General features: G+C 39.6%; 1 pseudogene; it reads left to right on the forward strand.

Moving 5' to 3' along the window:
- The first annotated feature begins 845 nt into the window (after positions 1–845).
- On the forward strand, positions 846–9,366 carry LOC105059720 (conserved oligomeric Golgi complex subunit 7-like; annotated as a pseudogene).
- Positions 9,367–10,249: the final 883 nt, after the last annotated feature.

A 10,249-nucleotide genomic window follows, 5' to 3' on the forward strand; every position in this document is an offset into this window, starting at 1 on the left:
CATCATATCACCTATTTTAGAGTTAAATAATTATTATTTATTTTTAAAATTTAAATTTGATCTGAGACAAACATGATGCAAGCAAGATGGGTGAAGTTATCTATCTTTAAGATAGATGATATGATTGTTGTCGAAGATTTTACAGACATATGCAGCTACAAAGGATCCCAATTTATTGGCAATGATATCTGCCACTATTATTACAAAGCCTGTGAGTGTTCGTCGTAGCCTCTCACGTGCAATGCACGTTTTTCAACGAGTACCCAATGCTAGGAAAGAAGGATACGCGAGAGGTTGCGGATAATCTCCAATTTAATGCGGCAAATGGTTTGCCGTCTTTAGATGAAACCGGCAACCACCTGCCACTATTATTACAAAGCCTGTAAGTGTTCGTCGTAGCCTCTCACGTGCAATGCACGTTTTTCAACGAGTACCCAATGCTAGGAAAGAAGGATAGGCGAGAGGTTGCGGATAATCTCCAATTTAATGCGGCAAATGGTTTGCCGTCTTTAGATGAAACCGGCAAGCACCTGCCACTGTTATTACAAAGCCTGTGAGTGTTCGTCGTAGCCTCTCACGTACAATGCACGTTTTTCAACGAGTACCCAATGCTAGGAAAGAAGGATACGCGAGAGGTTGCGGATAATCTCCAATTTAATGCGGCAAATGGTTTACCGTCTTTAGATGAAACTGGCAAGCACCTGTCACTATTATTACAAAGCCTGTGAGTGTTCGTCGTAGCCTCTCACGTGCAATGCACGTTTTTCAACGAGTACCCAATGCTAGGAAAGAAGGATACGCGAGAGGTTGCGGATAATCTCCAATTTAATGCGGCAAATGGTTTGCCGTCTTTAGATGAAACCGGCAAGCACCGGACGGTAACCAGCGGGCCGAGACTCGAGAGGCACCCGGATCCCCTCGAGCTTGTACGAGAGCTTGAGGGGAGGAAGTCAGGCGGGTAGCGTTCTTTCACTTAATAAAGAAGACAAAAGACGGAGAGGAGCAATGGTGGTGGTGGATCTGGGGGCATTCTCGGAGGAGGTGTTCGATCCCAAGCGATGAATCAACGCGGCGCTGGAGTCTTGGCACCCCAGGACCCGCTCGATCGCTTCCTCTCCGATCTCGAGAGAACCTCCGCGCCGCCTCCGAGAAGATCGCCGACGCCCTCGAACGCGAGAGCGGCGATGCTCTCCGCCGCGTCCCCCTCGCCTGCCGCGATGTCGTCCGCCTCCGGGATGACGCCCTCGCGCTCCGCTCCGTCATCTCCTCTATCCTCCTCAAACTTAACAAGGTTCGTCTTCCGTAAGTGTTGTTCTAACCGAATGTAATCTATTCTTTCGTATCTTAAAATCTGGAAAATTGGAAGCTGAATTTCAAATTTCATTTAAGTTTCTCAAATCCAAAGAAATTCTGTTAATTTTTCTCGTTGATTTGGAAATTTGACTCTCTGATGAGTTCGGCTGCGATTTTTTTGTTTATTTGGTTTGATCTATCTGTAGATTTTGGAGTGCTTATGTGCGTGCCCAGGTGCTTTAGTGGGGGAAGTTCAAATTTGAGCATAAATGTGAATTGATCTACAGCTGCTGCCTTGATAGAATTGTTGCCAGTGAAGAATGCAATTCTTTGATCAAAAGCTTATTTTGGTAGCTTAAGTGGCGGATTTCTAATTTGAATGGATTTCATTTATTTGCGTGGTCCAATTCAAAATTTGATTTTTGTAATCAGGATTAAATTAGTCTTATTTGAGTTGTTTTAAAATGTTCCTATTTGATTCCAACTATGTCTATTTTACTGCATGCTGATATGTTTAGACAAGATTTATATGGGAAACATAGATTGCAGTGTGAGGGAGATTTAGTGGTGGACAAAGGGCTCATTTTATGGATCTATAGGTGGTCCTTGTAGAACTGAAACTATGAAGCAGAGAATGCATTTTTTTGGGGGTAAGAAGCTTAGGTCGTTGGCTTACTGGATTCCAATTATTTGTCCAATATTGCATGAAAAATTTAAATTTTACATATACAATATATAACATTTTGATGGTCCAGAATCTATTTATACTTTAAACGGGACTTACTGGCAGGGTAAGGGTATATTTGCTGAATCTCTATCTCCTCTCTGTAGAATTTACATTATCAAGTAGTTAATGTAATTTTCAGTGCGGGTGGGAGGCACACATGTAACTTGACCAAGCTATCATTTAGTTATAACTAAGGCGTGCTGGGGAGGGAGAGAAGGGGGAGGGGGTGCAGGGGCGGTGTTTGTTGTTATTTGTAAGTTGAGGGTTTCCATCCCTTTTAGTGTGGTGCAGGGGTCTTGGATCCCTGAATGATTAGCTTAACAAAGTCTGATTGTAGCTTAATGGTTTTTGATGACAGGTTGAGAGCACATCTGCTGAATGTATAGCTGCTCTTGCTAAAATTGATACTGTCAACAGCGAATGGAAGCAGCATATGAGACATTGCAGGTATGAACTAGGATTGTTGCTTGATTTATCTTGCTATACAAACAGACAAACAAATTTCTTATTTAACTCCTGGTCTCTATTGCCATCTGCCTGCATCATGCTGACTTGGAATGGCACAGGGGCTGTGCCTTGCCATTCTTGGCATACATGGCATGCACGCACTTGGAAAAAACATACCACCGCCAGTAAGGCATTGGCAGAATGCATTTCGTTCCAGGCCAGCCAGCAAGGTTGGCAAATGCTTGGTTGCTTTGACTTGGCATTAGCAAGCATATGCTATTTCTTGTCAAGATCTGACCAATGTAAGTATCATCCATGATACTTGTCTAAATCGACCTATCTTTTCTCTTTTTCTTGACATCAATAATGATGCACTTCATGTTACATGTGTTCTAAATCAGTTATCTGTAGCAGGAGCAGGTATGGGAGTGGCGAAGGGGATCTCTCATAAAAAAGAAAAAATCAAAATAAGCAGTTAGGGAGGGGATGACAGAGGGAGTTTCCTGAGGCCAAAGTGGCTATGACACAATAAACAGAAGTTTCTTCCCCCTAAGTTCTAAAATGGCGTAATTCTTTTTATTTGGCAGTTATTGGTTGCTGCAGTTCATTATCTTGTTGTGCTGCAGAAGAGTGTATCCTTTAATAGTTTTTCTTCAGAAACATTTCTCTTCTACATGAGAAATCCAAGGTGCATCCTTTTAGAGGTTGACATTTTGTCCTGGATATTCTGATAAGTGTTTCTGCCATTATTGCCGCACACTCCCAAGAAAAAAAGTTACTCAATTTCTGGCATCATGAACATACACACATTTTTTGACATGGAACTCATTTGTAGTTTTTTCTTCCCCCTGTCTCAAATCAAGTTTAAACACTAAATAATCATCACCCAATGTTGTTAATGCTATGCTCTAACTGGGTTTATACTTGCAGGTGCATGAATGCTTTACCTGATGATTACAAGTCTCTGGTTCCAAAACTGCTGGTTGACACCATGTCTGAATTGGCTGCCAGTTTTATTTCTTGCATCAATCTTGCAACTGGAGATGTTGTTCCTGAAACCAAAACACTGAGAAAAGGTTAACATTATCAAAAATCGGCTATTTGAATGGTAGTAGTCTTACACCACCTCAGGCTGTGTTCTTTGTTTATTTTCTAGCAGTGCTTTTCTTATTCCAGATGTTGCTTATTCATGCACCTGTTCATGGTTCATATATAGATCAATCTAACCAATTTTATTATTTTTTGTTCTGTTCTGCCAAGTTTCTCATCCCATATTAGATTTTTTTTTCCAGAAAAGATTATGTATCAAACATGATCTACTTTAATGGACTGTTATATAGTGTCAAGCACCAAGTTGATTTAGTGCTGCCTTATCTTTTGTTTTTTTATTTATTTATTGAGGGTGAAAAAAGATGGGATGACCATAATGCTAATAGGAGGTCCAACCTATGTAATTTGATGATGTGTAATGCAGCTTCAATGTGGTAGCTACTGGATGTTTACACAGTGCATAATACTTCCGTACCCAAATTCCATCTCTGGAGTCCATATGCCTTGGAATGCCTTTGCAATTCATCCCCTTGTCAATCTACATTTCTGAATACTGACACTGACTCTTAATATGTCCACATTTTTTTCTTATTTTTATTTATGCCATTGACTTATAATTGTATCTGCAAATTCAGGTATAATGGACATCTTATCTAAAGACATGCCAAAAGGTACCAAGATACAGAACAAGCATCTTGAGGCACTAATTGAACTACATAACATGACTGGCTCATTTTCAAGGAATATTCAACACTTATTTTTGGATTCTAATATTCAAGTTCTACTGAGTACACTGAAGGCTTTTTATTCTCCTTATGAAACATTTAAGTCAAGGTACATATTTCAAGCGTTGAAAGAGTCACTGTGGTACATTGATTTATCAGTATAAAGCTCTGTAAGTTGTCGGTAATCAATCAATAAATACCAGATAATAACTTGTCAGTATAAACTTGGTGGTTGTCTAGATATGGTCGGATGGAGCATGCTATTCTTTCTTCTGAGATCACAGGGGTAGATATCTGTGGAGCTGTTGCCCATGGTGTGGGTGCACAGGGTATAGAACTCAGTGAAATAGTGCAGAGGATGGAGGAATCCATCCCCTAATTCATAGTGTTCTTTAAAGCAGCTGTAGACAGATGCATTAGTTTTACTGGTGATTCTGATAAGTACACTAAATAGGATTTAGAAGTACTAAATTATGTAATAATTAATTTAATTCTTGTAGAATTTGATGCTTCTTAATCTATTTTGCAGACAAATGGGAGATTGGACGTATACAATCAAACTGGCTCAATTTAACTCAGATTCGAGTGAATCAAGCAACCAACTCAAGGGTTATGACGATTAGATGCGTGATGGTGCGTAAAGTGGGATGCGGCGTGACACAGATGTGAAACAGTACTGGAAGTAAATAAAGAAAGGATGCATGCGGAAAAAAAGAGAAAGAAAAGTTTTTTTTGAAATTTTATTTAGTTTGAAGTTTATGAGGGCCCATGGTGTATTTAATGCATAAAATGGAGGTTGGATTTCAAATGGCACGTGCATGGAAAGATAGAGATTGAGTGTTGCTTTTTGAATTTACTCGGAAGCTGGATGTAGACTCGCCGCAGCTAAAAGGGGGTTTATGCGGGGTTTATACACGGAAGGTCTTATTTGAATTCACGCGGAATGAACGTGGAAGGGATGCGGGTTGACAGCAAAAAAATAAGAGCACACAATGTTTTTTGTCTAACGCACGGATTTACAGCAGACTGAAGGACGGAACAGGAAGTTTAAAAAGATACTTTTTCTCTAGTCTCATATCTAAAAATCATGAAAATCTTGAAAGAAAGCCCAATGCTTCTATCTTAAAGAGATCTCTCTCTCCACACTATAGCCCTTGTAGAAGCCTTCATCTCGCGTGACAGGCGAGAATACCCACCTTTTAGATTCTTTAGCCATCTTGAAATTTTAATTTTAAGACACATCTTAAAATTAACCGTATGTTATGGGGGATGAAGGCCTCTACAAGGGCTATAGTGTGAGACGAGAGATATCTTCAAGATAGAGGCATTGGACTTTATTTATAGGTCTAGGAGGGAGAAGATTTTCATAATTTTTAGATATAGGACTAAAGAAAATGGATAGATATTTATTTTTTTTAACATTTTTTGTTCCATCCTTCAGTCCGCTGTCAATCTGTGTATTAGCCAAAAAAAATCGCGTGCTCTTATCTTTTTCGCTGTCAACCCGCGTCCCTTCCACGTTTGTTCCGTGTGAATTCAAATCAGACCTCCCGTGCGTAAATCTCCTTTTAACCGCGGGTCCACACCCAACTCCCGTATGAATTCAAAAAGCAACACCCAGCCTCTATCTTTCCATGCGCGTGTCATTTGAAATCCAGCCATCTTTTTATGCATTAAATACTCCACGGGCTCTGTATAAACTCCAAACTAAATGAAATTCCAAAAAAAAAAATTCTTTCTCTTTATTTCTACATGCGTCCTTTCTTTATTTGCTTCCAATGCTGTTTCACATCTATGTCACGCTGCATCTCACTCCACGCACCATCACGCACTTGATCATCATAGCCCTTGAGTTGATCGCTTGGTTCATTCGAATCTGAGTCAGTTTGATTGTATGCGCCCAATCTCCCATTTATCTGCAAAATAGATTAAGAAACATCAAATTCTATAAGGATTAAATCAATTATCAAGTAATTTAGTACTTTTAAGTCCTATTTAGTGTACTTATCAGGTTCCGAAGCCGATGAACTTATAGTGGTCCTTGATGAGATCATGCTACAATATATTTCAAATCTGCTAGATATCATGAAGTCAATGAGATCTATATGCGGCGTGGGTCATATGATACAAGGTGATGGTCCAAAGAAGGATGCAAGATTGGACAAAAGGGAAGGAGCGCGCATAGTGGATATGGTTTCTGAAGAGGAGTGGTCTATTGTTCGAGGTGCTTTGCAAATTCTTACTGTTGCAGATTGCCTAACCAGCAGAGCATCAGGTTTTGAAGCTTCTTTAAGAGCTAGTCTGGCTAGAATTGGAACAAGCTTATTCTTTCTGTGTTCGGTTCAAGTTTGGACCAATCTCATGCAGCCACTGATGATGAGAGTGGGGAAGCCTCTCTTATAGGAAGGGCAGCACTGGATGTGGCTGCTTTGCGTCTTTCTGATGCTCCCGAGAAAGCTAGGAAGCTTTTCATTCTCCTAGAACAGGTATAAGACTATTCTTTCAAGATATGTTGCTGTTAGCATTTGGGTTTTCACCATCAGCGAAAGCTTATATCTATGTTTCTCTCGCAATTGAATGCCAATTTTAGTGAAAGAAACATCTGGAAAACAATTGCATGTTGCCACCTGTTATCAACTGCACAACATGGTTTCAAGTATTGGACTATGCTGGTCCATCCTGGGTATCACATATCATGTCAGCCAGTCTCAGCATCCTGCACTGGGCTGCCACATCATCTATTCAAGTTATTTTTCTAAAAAAATAAACAAGGCCTCTCAGATTTTCTTTTCTTTTCTTTTCTTTGTTTTTGTTGGTTCTTCATCACATGGTACTTCCATGCAGTGCCAGCCACTATACAGCATGCCATGTGCCAATGACACATAATTCCTTGTTGAAAATGTTTAGGCACTCGCTGATATGTTGGAGCTCCATTATTCTGGACATGCATAACATTTTGTCTAGCGAATTGAAAGAAAATGGTGGTGTCTTTGGGTGACGGGGCATAGTAAGCCTCCTTAAAATTTTGCATTGTTGTCCTGCTCAATTTTTTTCAAGAAACGTGATCCTCCAATCTCCATATATGGGATGCAGTAGTTAATTTAGAATGTGGTTGCATGTCTGGTTTCTTTAGGCATAATGGAATCTCCATTTTTTATTTCTTTCTAGTGTTTCCCATCCTATTTCTTCAGTGATGTGGAGTGCAGCTTGCTGATTGTTAGAGAGCCATTGCCTTGGTATGCTATGTTAACATAGCTTAATGGGGTACCTTTACATCCCATAGAGATCAATTTGGTTTGGTTGCCTAGACCTGATATCTTTTTATTGAATATATTTCATGCCGGATTTTTGGAGTAACTCAAACATCACTAGATACTGTATGGTACTATCTACCCATCACATGAGGAAGTCTAGCATCTGAAACAGATTTTAGTCCACTAATGCACATCACCAAACACATTCTAAGCCTGACCATGTTTCTTGAGATGATTTATCAGCAAAAACCCTATTTTGTATAAACTTCTGACTCCTGATGTCGGCAATTCTGGAAGGGCCACCTGATGATGTCATGGTTGTAAAACATGTTTAAGGCATTTGGTGTATCATCTAAAGGAAGTAAACAATCAAAGGCTGAACTTGGTGTATCGGATGACTTTCTTATCTGCTATCACATCATATAGAAGAAGTATGCAGTGAACACACTTTGCTTCAACGAACTCTTTAGCATGCAAGTTGGAAAACCGAGTCTTTGCCTGTTATGTTTTCTCTTTGCACTTACATCTGTCACTTGGAGCATTCTCTTTCTTATAATCCTGTTGCTATGTGCTACCCAAAGACAGTCCCATATCTACATATATCCCTGCATCGGTTTGTTACTTCCAAAAACTTGCAGTGTCAACAATCTTACTGGCTATTCTTCAACTGGGCATTACTTCTCCTTTACTATTTTGCAGTCAAAAGATCCACGATTCCATGCCCTTTCTCTCACATCACAAAGAGTGGCAGCATTTTCGGACACAGTAAATGAGCGTGTTTATGACGTACTCATATCAAAAGTACAACAGCATTTAAATGACGTGTCTCGGATGCCAGTTTGGTCTTCTGTGGAGGAACCAAGCGCCCTTCCCCTCCCAAGTTTTAGTGCCTACCCACAAGCTTATGTGACCAGTGTTGGGGAATATCTTCTTACTTTACCCCAACAGCTGGAGCCACTGGCTGAAGGCATTTCTATCAGTGAGGCTGGCACTGAAGAGGCCCAGTTCTTTGCCACCGAATGGATGTTTAAGGTATTACAGAAGTTTCAACCTATAGTTTCTCTTTGTAATGTTCTTTTCAATGAACTTGGTTCTGGAGTTTGAATATGTGCTGCCATTGGTAGAAATGGATGCTCTAGGAATACTGATTTATGGTATCTATTGCTTTTTCATTGATGCTGCTCTATAGTCTATAATGTGACTTTGCATAGGTTGGTAAAATCAGATGCCAGATGTACTGTTTGGCTCAATTGTTTGAGGAAGCAGCTATATTACCCAAATCACTAATGCATTAATTGTTGTTGCCGTTGCTGTTGTTTCTTATGCAATTATTGTTTTCATTTTTCTCCTTTCTGTGATATGTAGGTAGCTGAGGGTGCCACTGCTCTTTTCATGGAGCAGCAACAGGGAATTTACCATATTGCCGACTGTGGTGCATAACAACTCTCAGCTGATATAGAGTATTCGAGCAACGTGCTTTCAGCACTCTCAATGCCCATTCCTCCATTCTTGGCAACATTCCACACCTGCCTCTCAACCCCTAGAGGCCAGATTCGTGATCCGCTCAAATCAGATGGAGGAAACCACCTTGACCTCCCAACCGTCCATCTCATGTGCAAAATTCGCCGCATTGCTTTAGATTAGTAAAGGAAATATTAACATCGTTTTACTGGGGTAATTTGTGTTATACCAGCCACTGTCATGTTTTCTGTGTCATCTAAATTGTTCTGTTTTTCCTCAAAAATTGCTCTGTACATGTTCGCTATATTTTAGGCCATGTCCACCGAATCACTTAGGAGAACAAAATTTTCTAAGGTCAGACAAACATGTATTCATTTTTGTTAAAAGAGAAGCTCAATTTCTTCCAGTACATTTTCCTTTTTGCTAGATTACCATTTATTCTGTTCAATTTCCAATATGAACAGCTGAAGAGACCTAGGGTTGCGGCTGCTGCTGCACAAGATCAATTTCCAGCTTCCTTCCAGAAATTTAATACCTCACTTCCCTTGCTTTCTCATAAAAAGGCAAATGAGTTGTTGAACTTAATGATTGCTGACTTCTTTTTTGTTGTTGTTGTTGTTGTTTTTTAATAAATGCTGCCTTTGTAAATCTTCCTATATTTTCTGTCACTGCAGCATACTTGCTTCCGTATGGGGGAGAAAAGGAAAAAAAGAAATTGTAGTGGATAACTTTTATCTTCCTGGACCTTCATCCTAAGTGATCAGAATTTCTTTAAGAATCTCTAATTGCATGCAAGCATTTGCTTCTTATTAATGTTCGAAAATCTACTGCCCCATGGTCCAGTCAACCTCAAAGTGTTAATCAATATCCAAGGTAACAAGTTCAAATCCTTGCGAGCAACTTCGTATGTGTTAATCACAATTAGTGCTTGAATGTTCTGCACCTTTAAAGCAATCTCAAGAGCGATTATGAAGTTAAAGTCTTGAGAAATCTTTTCAAGGCCTATGGTAACTGTCATGGTAGCATATAATGACTTATAATAGCCAAAGCTTCGCATCCGATTCATGCAACACATGCATGTTAATCTAGGGCTTGTATAGGTTTAGGCAACCCTTTCCTATTCAATTTTCAATAAGAGCAGGTAAGTGCATTGGTCTGATATAAATGACATTCGGATAAATTTATAAAAATTGTGAACATAATGATAAATGCTTTTCTCACTCCAAAATATTATCCAATAAAATTACATACCTGACATTCTGATTGCTTATCAAGTTGATAATTTGCGCAAT

The sequence above is a fragment of the Elaeis guineensis genome, chromosome 16, assembly GCF_000442705.2.
Source record: "Elaeis guineensis isolate ETL-2024a chromosome 16, EG11, whole genome shotgun sequence".
NCBI lineage: Eukaryota > Viridiplantae > Streptophyta > Magnoliopsida > Arecales > Arecaceae > Elaeis > Elaeis guineensis.